A 15,919-nucleotide genomic window follows, 5' to 3' on the forward strand; every position below is an offset into this window, starting at 1 on the left:
GCCAACTGCGCCAACACTCTTGTCCCCCCTCCAGAACACCACGAGATGACACAACAAGAAACCCAACTGGTTTACCACGGATCTCCGAGAATCCAAACGCTCCTGCCGATGAATGGAGAAGACGTCAAGAAACAGCAAAACGCCAGAAGCACCCTCCGTCTACAAAACAGCCATCACAGCACACCACCAACTCATCATATCAACAAAGAAAAACTTAATCCAAGACAGAATCCTCTCCAATGGCCACAACTCAAAGGAACTCTTTCCCATCATACAGGAATTTACCAAACCCAACAGCGAAACAACCGATATCCCTCCTTTCAAAGACCTCTGCAACAAACTCAGCTCCTTCTTTCACCTCAAGGTCAAGACGGTCTATGACACCTTCAATGACCAAGACCACAGCACCACCTCAACTCCCACCCCCAACAACGCCATCCAATCCTTTGCACTCCCTGTTTTTGCCACTCCAGTATGGGAGGCAGAGCTTTTGCCGTTGTTACTGCTAAATCTTGGAATAGCCTGCCACTCTGCCTACGTATGACTGAATCTGAATCTCTGTTTAGGGGCAACTTAAAAACCTGGTTGCTCTCCAACTTATAGCTTTGCTAGATACTCTTGCTGCTCCTAGTCCGTAGCGCTGGGACACCCCCATTGGAGGTAGCTGCGCGCTTTATAAGCTTCAAAATAAATAAATAAACAAATAAATAAATATAAACAGACCCTTCTCACCTGGACCCCTCTCACCACTAAGGACACCTCAAAGACAATGAAGAGCATCCCCTCCGGAGCACCTTCTGACCCCTGCCCACCGCACATCTTCCACAGGGCTACGCCAAACTATCGACTGCTCCCTCAAGACCGCCACATTCCTCGACAACTGGAAGCATGCCAAACTCAACCCCCTCCTAAAGAAATTCTCTGAAGACCCGGCGGACCTCAAGAATTTCAGGCCCATCTCACTGCTTCCTTTTGCCGTTAAAGTCATCGAAAAAGCCGTCAACACCCAGCTAGCATACTCCATAGAACCCAGCAGCATCCTAGACACCTCTCAATCTGGATTCCGCAGCAACCACAGCACTCAGACTGCCCTCCTAGCCACCACCGTTGACATCCACGCCCTCCTCAACCAAGGCCACACCTTTCAGCAGCCTTCAACACCATCTCCAACCGCACAGTAGGCACCAGACTCCACGATGCTGGCATCCAAGGAAAAGCCTTAGACTGGATACGATCTTTCCTCTCAGGCAGAACGCAGAGAATATGACTCCCGCCCTTCCTCTCAGAACCGACAGAGATCAGATGCGACATACCCCAAAGATCCTCCCACAGCCCCACACGCTTCAATGTCTACATGGCCCCCCTCGCAACCATTGTCAGAAACCATAGGCTCAACATCATCTCCTCCGCTAATGAAACCCCCCTCCTCAACTTCCTCACCAAGGTACCCAACATCAGCAGCCGCAACTTCCAAGAAGGGATGAAAGCCGTGGCAACCTGGATGAGTAACAGCTACCTGAAGCTCAACTCAGAGAAAACAGAAGTCCTCATCCTTGGTTCAACCCCATCCACTTGGAACAAAACCTGGTGGCTCTCTGCCCTCGGAAATCCACCCACCCCAACGGTCCATGCACGTAACCTCGGTATCATACTCAATTCTTCACTCAATATGAATCACCGGATCAATGCCATATTCTCCACTTGCTTCGACACACTCTGCATACTTCACAAGATGTTCAAGTGTACCCCCTCCCGACTTTAGGAAAACCATCACCCATGCACTCATTACCAGCAGACTGGACTGCGGTAAAGCTCTCTACACGGGAATCAACAAAAAACTTCTCTGCAAACTCCAGACCATCCAGAACTTCTAAGCCAGACTTATCCTCGACATCCCATGACACGACCACATTACCCAACACCTCTGTGACCTATACTGGCTCCCCGTTGATAGAAGAATAACCTTCAAGCTGCTCACTCATACCTACAAAGCCCTCCACAACACTGACCCCAATACCTCACCAACTGAATTTCCTTCTCCACCCCCAAGAGAAATCTGCACTCAGCCAACCTCACCCAAGCCACTGTCCCTCGTTTATACAGGACCAGAACAGGTGGAAGATCCTTCTCTCACTTTGCAGTCAAGACCTGGAATGAACTCCCCATTCACCTCTGATGAAGCCTGACACTGCACCAATTCAGAAAGGCCTGACTCTCAGAATGACCCCAACGGTGCTGTTCACACCCCCCTCAGTGCCTTGAGACCCTCACGGGTAAGTAGTGCGCTTCACAAAACTCTGCTTGATTGGTTGATTGGTTGCGTGACCAGAACTGGAGCATTGCCTCAGCTGTGTGGACTGAGCACACCTATCGCCTTCAAACCTTCAAACCTCTACTATGTGACAATCTACCCAACTCAAGGACTTTGCATCTCTGTCAACTGAAGCTTCGACAATGACACCAGGAATTCTTTATCACAGCCCCTGTGCCCTTCAGAGCTGGCACAGAGGATCAATGACGGCACATCACTTCGGCATCGACGTATCGCTTCGGCTGCATCCTGCACCCCCCTTGTCGACAGGATCTTCAATGTCAACACAACCTGGACTAAGGTACTGTTATTCAACGGGCCAACACTGGTCCCTGCAGCTGGCCTGTGCTCCATTGAGGTCGGCCTGAAATTTTGACTTTGTCCTGGTCCAGTGTGACCAGATATCTCTTGTTGGTGCTTAGTGCTTTCTGGAAATATTTTCAGTTTATTCTTCAAAAGTTCTATCTCAAGTTCTTCTTATTAGATGTTTGCCATTTTTGTCTTGTTTTAAGTTGTTACTGTTTGAACTTTACACATTGCCTTCAAGTTAAGCCTGATTGTTCTCTGCCAAGCTACCAGGGGATGAGCACCGCTTAATTTGGGAATTGCTGGCGCCTTAACCTGACTAGGATGGTGGTTGCTGCTTGACCGGGGCTCACACGCTGGTCAACCAGTAACCCGATTTCTAACATATGTCAACTCTCTTCATGTTTTAGAGGTCTCTGCAGGACAGAGAAATTTGTAAATCTTAGCTGTGAGGTGATGTGGACAGATATTTGAATTAGACATGGTAAATTGATAAATGTGTCATTTGTGTAGTTGTAAGGGATAGTGTAAAAAATGGTACTTTCTGGATTTTGGAAATGTTACACAGGCAGTAAGCATCCTGTGGGTGCTAGAATGCAAAGTCTCAGTGAGTCATGGATTTTGAAATATATTTGTAGAAGCAGAGAAACCTGAGAGACACACATGAGAATGTATGTCACTTAATTGATCAGATTTGATCTGTTGCTCATTTCAAAACATGTGAAAATATCAAACACAAAGAGTGTCAAAGGGTCTATATACAGAGTCTATGTGTGGTACATTAAGCTAAAGAAGTCAGTGTCAACCCAAACAAAAACTATGAAAAAGACATTGATAAGTGTCCTGTGATCCCTAACAGGATACCCATCAGTCACCACTCGGAACCGCCCTTCATCATTTGGGATTCCTGTTCACCATATAGTAGGTCCACTACTAGTTTCAGATGGAACGTCAGATGTAATAACCTCTTGTAAACCTAGTAGTGACCAATATGGTTTAGAGTGTCACAAACTACCCATCGATAGAAAGATGAGAGTGACTGTTTGCAGTGAGGAAAAAGTGCTTACTGAAAGTAAAATTGGGTGAGGGAGCAGGAAAATTATTTATTCTGTTTTATGCTCACTCCGCCAATATTAAAAGAGCAGCAACGGTAAATTTAAAAAATATTTACCTAGATGTAAAAATGGTCAACATGTTTCAGCAAATCAAAGGGACTGAAGAGTCCATTGCATTCATCAGGACCTGGATATTAAGTAATGCTACTGCAAAAATATAGTGAAAATGTTTAAAAAGTGACTACATATTGAACAAGCTGCAACATGAAAAAAGATCACCTGGATTCCTAGGTGTAGTCTTTACTCGCAGTTGTTTTGTATGTCACCTTGTAGTCGAAGTAGTGGGCTCCACCCCGCCTGGCAACCGCTCAGGAAACGAGGGAAGCACCGCTCTCTCCGTCGGTACCTCTTCGCCGCCTTCCGAGCTCATTTGAAAACACCAGCGCTGAGGAGTAACCTGTCTGTCTGTTTTCATGATTTAGTGGGCCAACCTCTTGAAAGAGACCCACCCCATCCTCCCCGTAGGGAGCAGAGATTACCATCAATCCAAGCTGTGCACTAGAGTGCCAGCAACCTGTGATGCATAGGTATTGGTTTGACCTCTGAAGGAAAGTGTGTGCTCCAATTTAGAGAACTGGGGTGGTGGGCAAATAACGATGGATTAAACCCAGATCTGTGACTGGGGGTGAATGTTTTGCCATTGTGCAACATTCCGTCCATCAATTGTTGTTTTTGCATTTGTCACCCCGAGTGGGACGGGTATGCTCAGACGTGAGTCCCGTGCTCTCCATGCAAATGGAATCAAGCTATCCTGGTTGATGACGGCTGATAGCCAGAAACCGGTCCTAGGATGCTTGATTCCTGTCCAGGAAAGACATGGCTTGGCAGTTTGGGCTGGACTGTTCCCATGAGGCACAGGGTCAGACTGATTTGCATATGGCCATGTCGGAACTGGGGTGGTGTGGTGAGCAAAATAACGATGGATTAAACCCAGATCTGTGACTGGGGTTGAATGTTTTGCCATTGTGCAACATTCCGTCCATCAATTGTTGTTTTTTCCAATTTAGAGAAAGGCAGCTAAACTGCATAGCCAAAATTGTGATAGAGGCCACACCAGCAGTTAATGGTCTGCCATATTTTGGCATAGCCTCCATGTTGATGGCTGTTTACTACCAACAGAGAATCCTAGAGCAGTAGGGGTGAAATACTGGCTGGCATTGACTGACCATATCCTTGATTGAACTAACTCTGATGCCTTAGGCCCGCCTGTGACTCAGTTCCATGCTTGTACCTCATGGCTTGACCATCTTCTGTCTTGTCTTGGAAACCCTTGCCTTTGTCCCTCTTATGACTCTAACACTATGGGGCTCACGTCTGCCCGACACATTGCGGAATCAGGACCGATCAACCTCCAGTCAGCTGTCCCGACCACAGCATTACAATGCAACCGCACATGGTGTGGTTGCACACTCCCATTTCTCTATGGTAGCTAGTGCTGCAGGAGTAAACTAGTTGTAGCACAATCTCCCATAGAGAAATGGGAGAATCTGTTCATCCCTGTACCGCGTAGCAGGCACGTTAAGGTGCCTGCCATGCGGTGCAGGGATTAACTTGGGGGCACCCTAGGTGCCCCAAACTGGAGGTGGCAGAGAGAAGAGGGCCCACAAAGTCCCTTTCAAATAAGCTTTCTATGCTGGAAAGCCGGACATGAAAAGCCTACAGGAAATCAAAATCTTACTCTCAGCTGCTGATAAGCCATCCATTGGGATTACGGTCAGGCCTCCTACTGGCATCTTGAGCCCATTGGAATACAATCGGAATGACAGTCCTGTTTCACTGTTGACCGCCTGCATTGTAATGTGAGACTCGGAAAGCCTCTGAACTGCGGTCGCAGGCTTACCTAGGCCTGGTCGCCCCCACGCTCCTCCTGCTTCCTGCTCCTCACCGCCCGCTCCTGATTTCGCCGCTGCCTCTTCACTTCCCTGCAGGCGACCCAGCCGCCGCTGAGCCGCCCACCCACCTGCATCTGATTTCCCACCGCTGCCTCCCTGCGGCCCCGCCCCCCCGCCAGCCGATTGGCTCACCCGCTCCCACCACCCAGCGGACCCTCCCTCCCGGCTCCCTTCTTATGACGCCCCCACGCACGTGCAGCGTTGATGCGCAGCGGGCACGCCAATTGTGCGCCAAAGGCACGCCCGCCTGGACCGCGCCCAGTGCCAGGACCTCTGGCCCCCGCCGATGCAAGACGACCCGACAGACCTACGATGCCGCTGCCCTCAACGCACTCAATGCCGGCCAGAACCCCACCTGCTGCCGAGCCACCCCGAGACGCATCCACGGACCCTTCACCTGCAAGGCCTGCAAGTTCACCTCCCTCCGAACCTGCACCGCACCCGCCAGGCCAAGCACCAGCAGCAACCACCTCAAGTGCATCCTGCTCAACACCCGCTCCGTCCACAGACACGCCGTGGAACTCTGGAACCTCCTCGACGCAACATCACCAGACGTCGCCTTCCTCACCGAAACCTGGATGAACTTCTCCTCAGCCCCCGACATCGCCATCGCCATCCTGGACGGGTACAAGATCATCAGGAGGGACAGCGTCAACCAGACCGGAGGAGGCATCGCCATCGTCCACAGGAACACCATCCGCATCACGGCCGACTCCAACGACACCTTCGCCGCTGCCGAGCACCTCCATTTCCAGATACACACCGACCCAAAGACGACCCTCAGAGGCACCCTCGTCTACAGACCCCCGGGGCCACGCACACAATTCAGCGAAGACATCACAGACTTCATCAGCCCGCACGCCCTCCCCTCCACTGACTACATCCTCCTTGGAGACCTCAACTTCCACCTGGAGAACAACAAGGACCGCAACACCGCCGCCCTGCTGGCCAACCTCGCCAACCTCGGACTCAAGCAACTGGTCAACACCCCCACCCACTACGCCGGCCACATGCTTGATCCCGTCTTCTCATCCAGCAAGCACATCACCTTAAGCCACTCCACCGGACGCCACTGGACCGACCACAGCTGCGTCCACTTCAGCTTCAGAAGAACCACGACTCACCACCACCCGCCACAGGTTCCCCACAGAAGCTGGAGCAAGATCACCGCCGACCAGCTCACCACCTCCCTCAGCCAGAACCCACCCGCCAGCACAACGGACCCCAACGAAGCAGCCCGCAACTTCACGCAGTGGCTGACCGCCTGCGCCGACGACCTCGCACCACTGAAGAACCCTCCCAGCAGACCCAGAAGCAAGAAGGCATCCTGGTTCACCGACGAACTCAAGGACTCCAAGAAGACCTGCCGCACCCTCGAGAAAGCCTGGCTCCTCGACCAGACCACTGACAACATGACCGCCCTCAAACACGCCACCCGCAAGCACCACCAGCTTATCCGCACCACCAAGAAGAAATCACTGAAGGAACGACTGGACAACAACGCCCACGACAGCAAGGAACTCTTCAGCATCGCCAAGGAGTTCTCCAACCCCAGCACCGGCAACAACGACATCTCTCCTTCACAAGATCTCTGCGACTCTCTCGCCTCGTTCTTCCACCGCAAGATCGCCGACATCCACAACAGCTTCAGCGCACCATCCACACACCAAACCGTCGAACCAACGGCCCCCACCACCACCCTCTGCACCTGGACCACGGTGACCACCGAAGACACAGCCCGCACGATGAACACCATCCACTCCGGATCTCCAACCGACCCCTGCCCCCACCACGTCTTCAACAAGGCCGACTCCACCATCACACCCTACTCCGGAACATCATCAACACCTCCTTCAACACCGCCACCTTCCCGGAGAGCTGGAAGCATGCCGAGCTCAGCGCCCTACTGAAGAAACCAACAGCGGACCCCACCGACCTCAAGAACTTCTGCCCCATCTCGCTCCTCCCATTTCCTGCTAAAGTCATCGAGAAGATCATCAACAGACAGCTTGCCGCCTTCCTCGAGACGAACGGATCCCTCGACCCCTCGCAGTCCAGTTTCAGAGCCAACCACAGCACCGAGACCGCCCTCATCGCAGCCACCGACGACATCCGAGCCCTGCTCGACAACGGGGAAACAGCGGCACTCATCCTCCTGGACCTCTCTTTAGCGTTCGACACTGTCTGCCACTGCACCCTAGTTCAACGCCTCAGCGACATCGGCATCCAAGAGAAGGCACTGGAGTGGATCATCTCGTTCCTCGCCGGAAGAACACAGAGAGTCCGCCTCCCCCCGTTTCGCTCCGAGGCCACCGAAGTCATCTGCGGCGTACCGCAAGGATCATCACTCAGCCCCACCCTCTTATTATTATTATTATTATTATTATGGAAATTTCTATTGCACGACTAAAACCCAAAGGTATCAAGGCGCCTACCAAAAACAGATCAGAAAAGGCAGAGCACAACTACAGGTATGCGCGCACAAAGAGACGGGTCTTCAGGGCGTTTCTAAATAGCTGCAGGGTGGGAAGGGACCTCAATTCCAAAGGGAGAGCATTCCACCACTTGGGTGCCAAATTGGAGAAGGCTTTGCCACCCCATCTGGTTCTCCGGATACGAGGGACAGATAGAAGGAGTCTGTTAGAGGAACGTAAGTTCCTACAAGGGCTGTAGCGGGACAAAATGGATCCAATTCCGGTAGGGCTACTTTTTGCCAAGGCCTTATAGATCATACACATGGTCTTAAAAAGAATACGATCCTCTATGGGAAGCCAATGAAGCAGCTTTCTGGCAGCAGTAGCCGAAGTGCGCCGGGGTAAGTCCAGCACAAACCTAGCCGCTGCATTCTGGACTACCTGCAAGCGCTGTAGCAGACTTTTATTCAGTCCCGCATACAGCGCATTGCAGTAGTCCAGTCGAGAACCAACAAGGGCAACAGTGAGTTGTTTCCTTGCCTGCTGCGAAAGATAATGCCTGATCTTCCTCAGTATGCGAATGATGCCCCAACAGGTAGAGATAGTCCTATTAACCTGTTGGCACATACTGAGGGTAGGATCAATCATGACCCCAAGATTTTTGGCAGAAGAAGCAGGGACAGGACAGGCTCCCAATGAGTCTGGCCACCACTCAGCTGACCATACCTCCTCCTTTCCTCCAAACACCATCACCTCAGTCTTCTCCCCATTCAGTTTCAACAAGTTGTAAATCATCCATTGACCGACTGCCTCCATACAAGATCTAAAATTGGAGGCAGTCGAAGTAACTGACTGGGAGAGAGAGACGAGGATCTGCGTGTCATCCGCATAGGAGACTACCTCCATCCCAAAAGATCTAATCAGTCTGGCAAGTGGGGTCACATATATGTTAAACAGGGTCGGACTTAACGCCGACCCCTGAGGGACCCCACATTGCACAGACAGGGATGGAGATAGGAATTTACCCAGCTTCACTCTTTGCTCTCGTTGATCGAGGAAAGAGGTGAGTAGCCCCAAAGCCGCCCCCTGGACCCCGATCTCCCTCAGGCGAGATGTTAGAACTGAGGGAGAAAGGGTGTCGAAGGCAGCAGTGAGATCTAAAAGGATCAGGAGGGAGGCCTGTCCCCCATCCACACGCGTGCGAATATTATCCAGCACTATGGTGAGGGCAGACTCGGTGCTATGTTCCCTCCTGAATCCATGCTGGGAAAGATCCAGACAGCCCAAGCTTTCCACGAAGGCAGCGAGATGTTTATTCAGGTGTGTTTCTAACATCTTCGCGGGGGCTGGGAGAAGTGAGATGGGGCGAAAGTTCTTTAGTACCCCAGGGTCAAGAGAAGGTTTCTTGAGTAAAGGTTTTACTATTGCATTTTTCCACTGCTGGGGAAAGATGCCATCCCTCATGGCCTTGTTCATAATATCAACAAGGGGAGGCAGGAGGGATTCTCTACACTGCTTAAGGATCTTGAGCGGGCAAACATCTAAAGGGGAGCCGGATTTGGTTTTATTGAGGAGGATCTCTACATCCTGTAGAGAGAGAGGAGGGAAAGAATCCAGACATCCCAACGGGAGCTTCTCCGAGAGAACAGGATCCGGATTAGCTGGAACAAGGGGCTCTTAGTAGAAAGTTTCTGTAACTCCAAGGCGGTATAAATGTCCGAGATCTTAGTCTGGAAAAAGGAAGCTATGTTATCACAGAGCTCCTGTGACACAATGACTGGATCCGGGATCTGAAGGGTGGTGAGAGAATCCACTATCCTAAAGAGCTCTTTAGGGGAGGAAAGTGAGATGGTGAGGGCCGTAAAGTATTCTTGTTTTATCCTTATTACTTCTAGCTTATAATTCCTTATCAGGATCTTATGGGCTTCCTTGTCCCTTAAGTCCCAGCTGGTATGCCATAAACGCTCCTGTCTCCTAGCTTCCTGTCGAAGGAGTCTTAAATGCTCCGAAAACCACGGGGCTGATGGTCTTTTCCTAGCTACATAGCACAGCCGTGTGGGAGCCAGTACTTCCAGAGCCTCTGTGACCGTCTTTTCATATTGTAGGACCGCCGACTGGACATTGTCCCCCTGGGAGGTAGACAGGCTAGATATCCATGGTACAAAGGAACTTTCCGAGATGTTCTTAAAGTTCCTGCGTAGTTCCCTTTTACTCGTAGTATTTCTGGTTCCATCCAAGGTCGGACAAGACACATTGAATGGTACAGCTAGGTGATCTGACCATGAGACAAAAAAGGGATCTTTTACCGTCAGCCTCCGATCATTAGAAAAGATCCCATCGAGCGTATGGCCTGCTCTGTGGGTAGCCCCTTTCACCAGTTGAGTGAATCCACAAGCTGACATAACATCCAACAGGGAAAGAGTATCATTGGCCTCCAGCAACTCCAGATGGAAATTAAAATCTCCCAAAACAGTTAGATTTTCACGACCAAAATAAGGTTCTAGAACATGGAGCAGCTGCTGTCCAAAGTCTGCTCTGGGGCCTGGTGGACGATAAACCAGAATCCCATTAAATGCAAACTTATGGAGACCTGTCAGGGAAAAGTATAATACTTGAAAGATGTCCTTAGGGTCAGAAAGTGGTGTGATATGACAATGGAAGCTATCCTTATAGAGAATCGCTAACCCACCTCCAACACGGCCCATTCTGTCCTGCCGAGCAAGGCAGTACCCTTCAGGGACAGCTTCAACAAGGTCAGGACCAGAGGAGTCCTTTGCCCATGTCTCCGTGATAAAGACCCACGAAGGTTTCCTGTCAAGTACAAGCTCTTTAAAAGCGATGTTGTTTTTAATAAGCGAGCGCGCATTGATAAGAAGGCAATCTTCGTGCAATGCATTGGCTCCTAAAACAACCTGGGATTCTAATAGATGAGTGGAAGGAGGTAGGCTAGAGCCTCCAGGGCTTTTCGGAAAGCACCCGCAGCGTGGAGATAATAAGAGATCATCAGGGGAACTTTTGTGAGAACACGATAGTCCCAGAGGCCTAAGCCTCAACATCTACATGAGACCTCTTGCAGCCATCGCACGCCAACACAACCTCAACATAATCTCCTACGCGGACGACACCCAGCTGATCCTCTCCCTCACCAGAGTTCCCGACACCGCCAGAACCAGCCTACACGAAGGGATGAAAGACGTCACCGAGTGGATGAGGAACAGCCGCCTGAAGCTGAACTCAGACAAGACGGAAGTCCTCATCCTGGGACCATCGCCCTCCGCCTGGGACGACTCCTGGTGGCCCCCCGCCCTGGGCACCACACCCAAGCCAACAGACCACGCACGCAACATGGGCTTCATCCTGGACTCCTTACTCTCGATGACCAGACAAGTCAACGCAATCTCCTCATCGCGCTTTCACACCCTGCGCATGATTCGCAAGATCTTCCGATGGATCCCGACCGAGACCAGGAAGACGGTCACCCAGGCACTCGTCACCAGCCGACTGGACTACGGAAACGCCCTCTACGCCGGAACCGCAGCCAAGCTACAGAAAAGACTCCAGCACATCCAGAACGCCTCCGCCCGACTCATCCTGGACGTCCCCCGACGCAGCCACATCTCCGGCCACCTGAGAGACCTGCACTGGCTCCCCGTCAACAAGAGGATCACGTTCCGGCTCCTCACCCACGCACACAAGTCTCTCCACGACCTGGGCCCCAAGTACCTCAACGACCGCCTGACCTTCTACACGCCCACCCGCCAGCTAGGGTCTACCAGCCTCGCCCTCGCCGCCGTCTACGCATCCGAAGAGCCACCGCCGGTGGAAGATCCTTCTCCTACCTGGCAGCCAAGACATGGAACTCCCTCCCCATCCACCTTCGTCTGACCCAGGACCATCTCGCCTTCAGGAGACAACTCAAGACCTGGCTGTTCGAGCAGTAGCGGACCCCTTCCCCCAAGCGCCTTGAGACCCTTCCGGGTGAGTAGTGCGCTATTCAAATGTTATAATTGATTGATTGATTGATCTAAGTATCGTCATAATGAGGCCCTATCTGTCCACGCCCCCTTATGATTCTGGCCTCCTTCATCAGTTCCTGTAACTCCTCTCCATTGCCCCAGCCCATGATTTCATATATGAAAGTGTACACTGGTATTTCAGCTCTCAGGTTAGGAACCCTTGTGTGCAATACAGTGACAGATTTACGTGGTTCACTATGATGGCCTGTTACATGGGAGGCATCCCGGAAAACTGTGGCAGACTGGCACACCCTAAATCAGGTGGATGATCCCACATCATCTTTGGCAGTCCCTAGTCCTCACACAGGTTACGACTCAACCTCAGAAAGGCAGCTGGTCTCTCTCTCCACATAGAAAGAAGATGACACAGGTGGGTATATAGGACATCAGAAATATTTTTTCTTATGCTCTATTACTCTTCATCTTTAAATCAAATGCTTTGACCTTTCACTTTTGCATTGGTGTTGGACATGGCCTTCTTAGGGAAAAAACTCTGAAACCTTTTGCTTTTTTTCTACCTACTAGTCTTTGCCTACTCTCTGTTCGTGACACTAGAACTTGGATCCTGTTCTCACTGTACTGCAGTAAGAAGATACAAGGAGTGGAGAGTTCATACGATTGGGTTAAGTGTAATTTCTGAGAGTGCCCTATGACAGGGTATACCACATACCCAGGGTGGGTACAGCATTGACATGTCTGCGGCATGGCACTGATCATGCCCCGTGGGACTCGCTACCTCCTACTCAGGTTGGTGTTGCCACGGGTGAGTAATCAGAGGGAGAATGGATAACGTGTACCTATATTACCAGGGTCAGGTGTGTTGACCAACTTAAAAACCCTCATTCACGTACAGGAGTGGTAAAGTGGTAACTCTTGATTCTCCACTTCTCTTAGAATGTAAAAGCATCATCAATGGGTCTTTTTGATAATGTACTGTCCTCCACCTGGAGGTCAATCAACTGGTGATACCAATAGTGATCAGTGATGGTAGAAAATAGTGAGTTAAAATTGCTTCCCGTTCCTTCACAAAGAGACTTTATTTATTAGGAGAGGAGGCAAAGCTAAAAAATAGGGCGGTGCCTTATAGAAATGTTATTGTTCTATAGCACCTCTTTGTCCATGTGAAAGGTCAAAAAGGGTCGGGGGCTTTCTTCAGGACCTATGTAGATAAGAGATAGCTATTTTTAAGCACTCTTTAGGGGTAGGTAAGTAACTCACACTTTTTCTTAATTCATAACAGGTCAATGGTACCTACAACTGATATGAAAAACAATTCAGATAATTTCAATTATGTTCAACATGCAATCCCCAAAGCAGATGCTTCGCTGTGGGTGCTGTAATCTATATATTCAATATGAGACTGTTAATACTTAGTGGAGTGACTCCAGATGAAACGTAACAATATGGAAACTCCCCAGGATGATAATGGCAAATTAAGGTGAATAGCTGTATTTAAAAAAGGGCAAAGGACGGTGTATTGTGAGTAGGGTTGGGAAACTCATTGGCTTACAAAAGCAGTTCTATTATCATCACAGTGTAACATTAAAAATACAATAAAAAAAGCGCATAGTAACTTCATTCAGTTAGTTGTGAGTAGTGAGTTTTGCAAATTGTCGGGATATGCTTAACTGACAAGAGAGGCATTTTGTTTTACTATTCACGAGCTACACAAAGTAAATAGTACGGTGTGTCTTCTAACCTGTGCGCATTGTGTACACGAGGCGTGGTGGTTCTGTCTTATGCCGACATGTGTGGGACGGGCGTTTCCTCAACAACATGCTCGACGTCTCATATCACCTTGTAGACAGACAGGGTGAGGCTTTTGTACATCACGTGTCTGTGATGCACAGTGGGTTCTTACTTGAAAATCTTTACTAAAAAGGTGTATTGATAGTAGATAAAATGCACAACAAACAAACATGGGGCGAGCGTATTGTTAACCTGATGCGCGGAGTCTCCCATGAACTGTATGGGTGCGCTAGCCTGCGTTCCATTTTGAATATCATTACTGCTATTATTACGTATGGTAATCCCCATTACTCTTAGTCCTACTCGTCCTCGACCCAGTCATCACTCATGAGGTATTCCACACAACAGGAAACAAAACAGGAAACGCTTTTAGGCTCCACCCCCCCTCCTGCCAGGTGCTATATCACTACCAACCACCAGAAGCACATCCTGACACACCAAGCAACAAAGGCCTGGACAGGGAGGGAGGGCGGGAAGTATGACTGGGTCGAGGACGAGTAGGACTAAGAGTAATGGGGATTACCATACGTAATCATAGCATTACCTCTACGTCCCTCGTCCTCGACCCAGTCATCACTCATGAGGCATACCAAAGCAACGCCCAAACAGGCCTTTGACAACCCAAAAACAGCAAACACAGACCAGATGCAAAAGAGTGCAGCAAGTGAAAAAGTTTAATACACAAACAGAACTCAGAGCGGAGGGGGAACCCGCACAGCTTGCAACACCCCACGACCAAAATTGGTCCGGTCAGACAGGGCACAATTCAACCTGTAGTGCCTCACAAAAGTGGACTCAGAGGCCCAGGTCCCAGCACGACAAATCTCATCAAGAGACACACCATGGAAAGCAGCCCAGGAGGCAGACACGCCCCGAGTGGAACGCGCCCGAACCCCCGCCGGACAAGGCAAAGCAGCACCACGATAGGCAAGAGTGATGACAGCCTTAATCCAACGACCCAAGGTGAGCCTGGAAGCAGCCTTACCCCGACCAGCCAAACCAAAGGTGACAAAGAGAGAGTCAGAGGAGCGAAAATCCCCAGAACGAGCCACATAAATAGACACGGCACGCTTCAGGTCCAAAGAATGAAGCAACAGCTCAGAAGGAGAAGAAGGAGAAGGGCACAAAGAAGGAAGAACCAACTCCTGGGAGGAATGGAAACGGGAGCGGACCTTGGAGACAAAACCAGGATCCAAAGAGAGCACAACAGCGTCATCCAGAAAACGCAAAAACGGGGGGGAACAATGCAAGGCCGTAAGTTCACCCAACCGCCTTGCAGAAGTTATGGCCACCAGAAAGGCCACCTTGTAGGACAGAAACTTAAGGTCCACAGTCTCCAAAGGCTCAAAGGGAGAAGACTGCAAAACACCCAACACCAAAGAGAGATCCCAAGGCGGAACCAGAGAACGAACAGAAGGGGAAGAAAGAGAAAAACTACGAAACAGCCGAGACACCAAAAGGCCATCAGAAGCAAGAAAGGAATCGGGGTCCCAGAAGGCCCGGATAGCAGCCCACTGACCACGCAAGGTAGACACAGCAAAACGCTTCTGAAAACCATCCAGAAAAAACTGAAGGATAGAAGACACAGGCAAGAGGTAGGAGACAAACCAGAAGAGGAACACCACCCCGAGAAAGAAGACCAGTGCTTTGAGTAAGAAGACAAAGTAGACGGCCTACGAGAGGCCTGCATCACAGAAATGATGTGGTCGGGCAGACCACGGACCCCAAGAGACAACCGTTCAACCTCCAGACCGCCAAGGAGAGGGGAACCAGAAGAGGGGACGGGGACCTCAGAGGAGAGGGGTAGTGGGGTAGAAGCCAAGGGGGGCCCACCGCTAGGCCCAGCAGCAGAGGAAACCAGGACCTCCTCAGCCAGTGCGGAAGAACAGCCACAACCTGAGCCCCCTCCCGCTGAACCTTCAGCAAGAAGGCAGGAATCAGAGGAAAGGGAGGAAAGGCATACAGAAGCCAAGGAGGCCACCGGAGAGACAAGGCATCCACTCCCCAGGCGCCCACCTCCGGAGACCTCAAGCAGAACAGGGGAACCAGGGCATTGGACCGGGAGGCGAACAAGTCCAGACAAGGAGTCCCGAACCTCAGGCAAATCAAGCGAAAA

Source organism: Lissotriton helveticus, chromosome 6, assembly GCF_964261635.1.
Source record: "Lissotriton helveticus chromosome 6, aLisHel1.1, whole genome shotgun sequence".
In the NCBI taxonomy this organism is placed as follows: domain Eukaryota; kingdom Metazoa; phylum Chordata; class Amphibia; order Caudata; family Salamandridae; genus Lissotriton; species Lissotriton helveticus.